This window comes from Rhinolophus sinicus, chromosome 14 (assembly GCF_057876585.1).
Source record: "Rhinolophus sinicus isolate RSI-liver-muscle chromosome 14, RSI-T2T, whole genome shotgun sequence".
Classification (NCBI taxonomy): Eukaryota; Metazoa; Chordata; class Mammalia; order Chiroptera; family Rhinolophidae; genus Rhinolophus; species Rhinolophus sinicus.
This window is the reverse complement of record NC_142514.1, coordinates 187712389-187719709: the sequence shown is the minus strand read 5'-3', so window position 1 is coordinate 187719709 and position 7321 is coordinate 187712389. Positions and strand designations below refer to the sequence as shown.

Sequence of the window (7321 nt, the reverse complement as noted above, 5' to 3'; positions counted from 1 at the left end):
AACACCCTCATCATTACATCGGCCACTCGGAGAATCCAGGATGATGCCCTCTTGTGAGGTCGGCGGCCCAGCAGCCTCATCCGTCTGCCACCTCAGGTCCCCTTGGCACAGAACAGCGTACAGCGACTGTTCTGGGGCTGGGACGTGCACAGATCCAAGGGGTCCTTCTCTGCCCCCCCGACACTGTACACGGCTGTTCCCAGACCACTGACTATATTCCCTGGGTTGTACTTCACATCCCGTGACTATACATTTTTAAATTACAATTGATATTTAATATTATTTTGTATTAATTTCTGGTGTGCAGCGTAGAGGTTAGACATTTATACAATTTAAGAAGTGATCCCCCGACTAGTCTAGTACCCACCTGGCACTATACATAGTTATTACTTTATCATTGACTATATTCCCTATGCTCTACTTTACATCCCGTGACTGTTTTGTAACTGCCAATTTGTACTTCTTAATCCCTTCCCCTTTTTCACTCTGACCCCCAAACCCCTCCCATCTATCACCCCAACAAATCGAGTTCCCACCTGACCCCATACACAGTTGTTAGAATATTACTGACTATATTCCTTGCTACACCCTACATCCCCATGACTGCTGTGTGACAACCAATTTGTACGTTTTAATCCCTTCCCCTTTCAGCCACCCCTCCTACCCTCACCCCCTTTCCACGCTGCGCTTTTAACTTGCATTTCCCTGGTGACTTATGAGTTTAGGCATCTTTCCTGTGCTTACGGACCGTTTGCCCATCTTCTTTGTGAAGTGTTCCCTCAGTTCTTTGTCAGGTTGTTTGTCTCTTTATTGAACGGAAAGAGTTCTTTGTGTAATTCTGGATATATGTCCTCTGTGTTTTGCAAAAAATACGCTTTGCAAATATTTTCTCCCAGTCTATGGCTTGTCTTTTCATTCTTTTGACGGCGTCTTTCAAAGAGAAATTACCAAAAAAAATTTTTGACAAAGTCAAATTTATTGATATTTTTTTCTTTCATACTCCGGTTTTTTCAAATGTTATATTTAATAAATGTTCGCTAAACTCAAGGTCAGTGGGGTTTTCACCTATGTTTTTCTGTAGAAGTGTGAGCGTTAGCTCTTCCGTTAGGTGTCTGAGGCATTTTGAATTCATGTTTGTTGCTGATGTGAGGTAAGCGTCGATGGTGACTTTTATGGCGACTCAATTGTTCCAACACCTTCGATGTGACAGGAAACCCTTCCTCCACCGAATGGCCGTGGTGACGTGATTGCACATCAGTGGACCACGTGTCTGGGTCCGTTCTGCTTACCCATCTACTCATCCGTCTTTATGCCGATAGCTTTGGCTGCAGCGTCATAATACGTCTTGGAGTCAGGTAGAGGAAAAGGTCCAGCGTTATTCTTCTTTTTCAGTATTTCAGTTATGTTCTGTCCTTTGCACTTTCATATAAAGTTTTGAATCAGCGCATCCATTGCTATAAAAAAATTTCTCCTGAGGTTTTGGTTCAGATTGGGTTGAATCTATAGGTCAGTTTGGGAAGAACTGGCATCTTTACAGCATTGACTTTCCCAATCCATAAACAGTCCATGAGTTCAGTTTTTTCACTTTCTCTTGTAATATTTTCTAGTTTTCAGAGTCCGAGTCTTGGATCTCTTTTCTCAGATGTATCTCGAGATAGTTCCTACTTTTTATTCTCTGATGAATGGCATTTTTAAACCTCAGCTTCCAAATGTTCGTTACTGGTAGAAATAAGGCTGATGTCTGTGTGTTTCCCTTTAATCCTACAAACCCTCTCCACACACACACCTGCGCCAGTAACGCTTTCACAGACTTTGCAGGATTTCTACGCAGGTGAGGCCAGTTTTATTCCCTCTCCAGTTTGGATGTGTTGTTTCCTTTCCCTCATCAGAGAAAAGCTTCCAGTCCTCCCACCCTGACGATAACCTCACAGCGGGCTTTTCATAGGTGCCTCTTGTCAGGTGGTGGAAATCCCTTTTTATTCTGTCTTCTGGGAGCTTTCATCAGGAGTGGGTGTTAGGTTTGGTGAGCTGCCTTTTCTGCACTGTTGGAGATGATGATATGCTTTTCCTTTTCCCGTCTGTTCATGTGGTGAATGAAATTCATTGATTTTTGAGTGTTGGGATAACCTGGCATTTGTGGGATCAACTCCACTAGGTCATGATGCAGTATCCTTTTTATACATCCTGGGATCTGAGTCGCTTAACTGTCTTAGGAATGTGACATCTGGGCTCATGACGTGTGGTTTCCTTTTCTTCGAATAGCGTTGCCTGGTTGTGGGGTGTGGGGGCGGAGCCCCAGAGAGTAGTTTCCAGGCTCTCGGCCTCACATAGACGGGTGCTGGCTCAGGTAGTAAATGGCCAACTGTGAATGCATGGCCATCAGCTGTGGCTAGTTGGCCGTCAGCTGTAACCAGTGAGCCATTGGCCACAATATAACTGCTGTGGCTACGCTAGAGAGAGAAGAGAAGGAGAAAAAAGAATGGGGCTAGCAAGAAGATGGCGGCTGGGCTGGCAAGTGTGGATGGCGGTTTGCGGACAGTGTGTATCCAGCCTCCAGTGAGAGTATAGTGCCGCCAGAGAGAATATAGTGGTATGACTCCCCTACCTATGGCTCCGTGGGTGTTCCTTTTTGGCCTCACCATATCCTGCGTTCTTATATGGGGAGCGGGACCAGAGACCCCGCAGGCCGTCCCGCATGACACATGGCGCAGCGAGCAGGGTATGGTGCCAGCCAAAGCTCTCCAAAGGACGGTGGAGCAGTTTGTGCGTGTGAACACTCAGTCTGAGGAAGACCAGGAGGAGCAGCTGCCGGAGAGCTGGACCCCCGTGGAGGGGTGGGAGGACGTGGACGGTTCTCCCACCAGCACAGGAAAAGCCATGCAGCTGCTGCAGAGATGGAGCCCCGTGGAGAGGTGGAAAGATGTGGACGGTTCCCCAACCAGCACAGGCCGGAGAAAGCGAAGGTCGTTGCAGTCCTGTGGGCTGGGAAGTTCCTGCTCAGGCAGCCCGGATGCAGGACTTGTAGTCCCAGGAGGTAACGCTTGCTGAGTCCTCCTTGGGAGATGAGGGTGAGGTCAAGGTCGTCCCTCACCCCCAGGACAGCCCTGGTGAATGACTATGGACTATGGGGAATTGCCTTCCATCCCTAATTTAATGGACCGCTTGACTGTTTGTTTGGGAACTGTTGTTAGTGGAACTGGGGGATATTTGCTTTTGTCTCTTGACTGGCCGCCATTGAGAATATGTAAGCACCTTGATTGTGAGTCGCTGTTGTTCCAGCAGGGTACCCTGAGAGGCACAGAGAGAGTGGCAGTGCGCTGAGAGGTCTGGCTGAGCCCTGAAGATACCCTGGCTGTGCCCAGGAAGTCGGGCTGTTCCCAGAGAGAGTGGCGGTGCCCTGAGAGCCCTGGCTGTGTCCAGGAAGTGTGGCTGTGCCCACAGAGAGTGGCAGTGCCCTGAGAGCCCTGGCTGAGTCCAGGAAGTGTGGCTGAGCCCTGAAGTTACCCTGGCTGTGCCCAGGAAGTCGGGCTGTTCCCAGAGAGAGTGGCAGTGCCCTGAAAAATCCTAGCTGTGCCCGGGGAAACTAGTGGTACCCTAAGAAGTCCAGGAAGTCTGGCAGTGCCCAGGAGTACTGGTGGTGCCCTGAGAAACCCTGGCTGTGTCCGGGAAGACAGGTGGTACCCTAAGAAGTCCAGGAAGTCTGGCTGTGCCCAGGAGTACTGGTGGTGCCCTGAGAAACCCTGGCTGTGTCCGGGAAGACAGGTGGTACCCTAAGAAGTCCAGGAAGTCTGGCTGTGCCCAGGAGTACTGGTGGTGCCCTGAGAAACCCTGGCTGTGTCCGGGAAGACAGGTGGTACCCTAAGAAGTCCAGGAAGTCTGGCTGTGCCCAGGAGTACTGGTGGTGCCCTGAGAAACCCTGGCTGTGCCCAGAGAGCCTGGCTGTGTCCAGGATATTGCATTCACCCCCAGGCTCCTCGCACAGGTCCCCTCGCGGAAGACGCTTGTCGCGTAGATTGTGAGGCGAGAGCCTGTAGGGGTGGAGTGTGGGGGCGGAGCCCCAGAGAGTAGTTTCCAGGCTCTCGGCCTCACATAGACGGGTGCTGGCTCAGGTAGTAAATGGCCAACTGTGATTGCATGGCCATCAGCTGTGGCTAGTTGGCCGTCAGCTGTAACCAGTGAGCCATTGGCCACAATATAACTGCTGTGGCTACGCTAGAGAGAGAAGAGAAGGAGAAAAAAGAATGGGGCTAGCAAGAAGATGGCGGCTGGGCTGGCAAGTGTGGATGGCGGTTTGCGGACAGTGTGTATCCAGCCTCCAGTGAGAGTATAGTGCCGCCAGAGAGAATATAGTGGTATGACTCCCCTACCTATGGCTCCGTGGGTGTTCCTTTTTGGCCTCACCATATCCTGCGTTCTTATATGGGGAGCGGGACCAGAGACCCCGCAGGCCGTCCCGCATGACACATGGCGCAGCGAGCAGGGTCTCCCGCATGACATGGGGTCAGGTCAACACTGGCCTCGGACAATGGGCTGGAGTATTTTCAATCCTCTGGTGTACTCTGTGTAGGATTAGTATTGTTTCTCCTTTAAAAGTTGGGTAGAATCCACCAGTGAAGATATCTGGTCCTGGAATTTTCTTTGAGGGAAAGTTTTGTTAAACAGAAAACCACAGGCCAAAAAAGGTGTTCCTTGCGACACAAGCCAGGGGACCAAACTAGGCTTCATAATCACCCACATCAGCAGCTGCAGCCTTTCCCAGGAGTGGAATTTTAAACCCATCATTCTGGATTTTCCTGGTCACCTGTCTGATAAGACCTGTTCCATCCCCTAAGGTGACCTGGCCTGAAATAATCCACCCTTCACTTCTCGGTCCCACCCTCCTTCTGTCCATGAACCTCCCATCTTGTAGGACTTTTCCTAGCTGCGAGGCGGGATGCTGCCTGATTCAGGAATCTCTTCATAGAACCCCTTACATCTTCCAGTTTACTTAGCGGGGTTTTGTTTCTTTAACAGTTTTAAATCACGATGTCAATTTCTGTATATGAGGTGACTGGCTTCGCTAGCTTCTTCTGCGAGCTTCAGTACGTCACTTCCGTTACCGTAGTTGGCATAACCTTCTTTACTGTGTCCTCTTTGCATTTCCGTAGGGTCTGTGATGGTCACCACGACCTCATTCCTGGTATTGATAATTTGTGTCTTCTCTCATTTGTTTTTTTGGATCAATCTGGCTAGACAGACTTTTATTCGATTTTTTTTTTTATCTGCTGAAAAAAAAACTTTGGTTTCATTGATTTTTTGTTTCCTATTTCATACATTTTTGCTCGTATATGTATGACTTCCCTTCTTCTGTCTACTTTAGATTTCATGTGTTTTTCTGATTTCTTAAGGTGGAAGCTGAGGTCATTGATTTGCGAATTTTCTTCTTTTCTAACGCAACTTAAGTGAAACCCAACGAATTTTTATGTTGTGCTTTCATCTGCATTCAGTTCAAAATGCTTTCTCGTTTTCCTTTTGAGTTCTCTGGCTTGTCTTTTATTTTAAAGGACGCTGCTCTTTTGTTTCCATATTGAATTAGTTTTCCATTGTTGCAGAACCAATGAAGCAGCTTAAAACAACACTGATATATCGTCACACAGTTCTGAGGCTCAGAAGCCCCGGGGCCGAGGCCGGGTTCTCTGCTGAGGCTGAAATCAAGGCACCAGTTGGCTGCGTCCTCATCTGGAGGGGAGGGTCCTCCTCCAGGGTCGCTCCTGCTGTTGGCAGAACTCAGTTCCTTGCAATCTCAGAAATGAAGTCTGTTTTCTTGAGGCTGTTGGTGTGGGGACATTCTCAGTGCCTAGAGGCCACTGTTCGACAGATGGTCCCTCTGTCTTCTCAAGCTCTGAATCACTGACTTCCCGTTCTGCCCCCAGCAGGGAGATGTCTCTGCTTTTGAAGAGCTCATCTAATTAGGTCGGGCCCACCCAGATGCTCCCCAATTTTAAGACCAGCTGATTACAAGTGCAAATCTCCCTTTCTGAGCAACATTCACTGGAGGATCCCCAGAGGCGTGACGCCCAGGTTCCAGGCCATCGTAGCCCACCACACTCATGTCCAGTTCTACACATGGTCCGTCTTGGTGCTTTCTGTGCTGTTGAAAACAACGGGCATTCTGCAGCTGCAGGGCAGAGAGGCCTATCAGCGTCAGTCTGTCAGTTTGATTGACAGTGTGAGCAGTCTTCGTAGCCGCCCTGTTTTCCTTCTCAGTCATTAACGCAGAGTCGCTGACTTCCCCTAATGTAACTGTGCATTTGTCTATTTCTCTTTTCAGTGTTATTAATCTCCACTTTACATAATTTAAAGCACCGTTATTAAGTGTTAACGTTGTGGACGTAAGAAACATCCAAACCTGTAGAGCCAGGCGAGTGGCTGGTGCAGACGTTCCCTCATCGTCTGTCCCCCTCTCGGGGACCTCTGCCCTGCCCTGCCACAGGCCCAACATCTGAGACCCGTTCTTTTCATCTGTCTTTCTATTTTCGTTTGTTTCCGATGGAGGGTGAGTCTGGTCCCTGCTGCTTCACGTTCACAGGAAGCAGCCGTCTGCCAGCCTGTTTTGTTTCTCTTCCCATTTTTTGCTTCCTTGGAAGGTTTTGAAGTTAAGGCCACAGCACTTTTGAAAACAAAGAAGCCAGCTTTTGATGGGTTCTGTCTCTGCATCTAAGTGAGGTTTGCAGTGAAAGAACACAGAGGTGCCATTTTACAGGTGAAGTAGGAGGGTGATGGCCCCTGTAGGTAGACGCGTGCTTCTGAGAAGAGCAGAAAGCGCACCCACACCTTCCCTTGGTGTTCGGGCAGGACTGATCTGCCAGTGGGGGTCCCAGGTGCCTGTCCGGGCCCTAAGTTCACCTCCTGACACGTCCTCCATGGCCACACCCCCCAATGTGCACCCTGGGACACACCTGTGCCTAAGAGAAGTGTGGGGAGCACTAGACCTGAACGAGTTTGAAATGCCCAGAACCAGACCCAGAATTTAAGGGCCCTGAGCCCGGGGGCAGCCAGACTGGGCTTGTGCATCTGTCCCCAAGCCAGGTGACATTGGGAGATGGGAGCAAACCTCACCTGGGTCAAAAAGTCCCGACTGTGTCTGCAACGTCATTCAGTTTGCACAGTGGGCTTCCTGGAAAGGGACAGGGCATCAACTCAGCCTGGCCTGCAGTGCGCTGGGGATGACAATTTCTTCCCGCTGTCACTTAGAGATCTGGGGGGAACTCAGGGGATGAACAGCTTCTGGTGGGAACCGTCACAGGCTGGATGTATTTTGTGTGTTTTGAGCGAGAACTAG

At 49.6% G+C, this 7321-nt stretch overlaps 1 long non-coding RNA gene across 1 annotated transcript; it reads left to right on the top strand.

Annotated features, from left to right (window-relative positions):
- Window positions 1-2776: 2776 nt before the first annotated feature.
- On the top strand, window positions 2777-4217 carry LOC148755998 (uncharacterized). The gene is made up of 2 exons (XR_016018499.1): window positions 2777-3324; window positions 3463-4217. It is a non-coding gene; the product is annotated as an uncharacterized LOC148755998 (long non-coding RNA).
- The last annotated feature ends 3104 nt before the right edge of the window (window positions 4218-7321 follow it).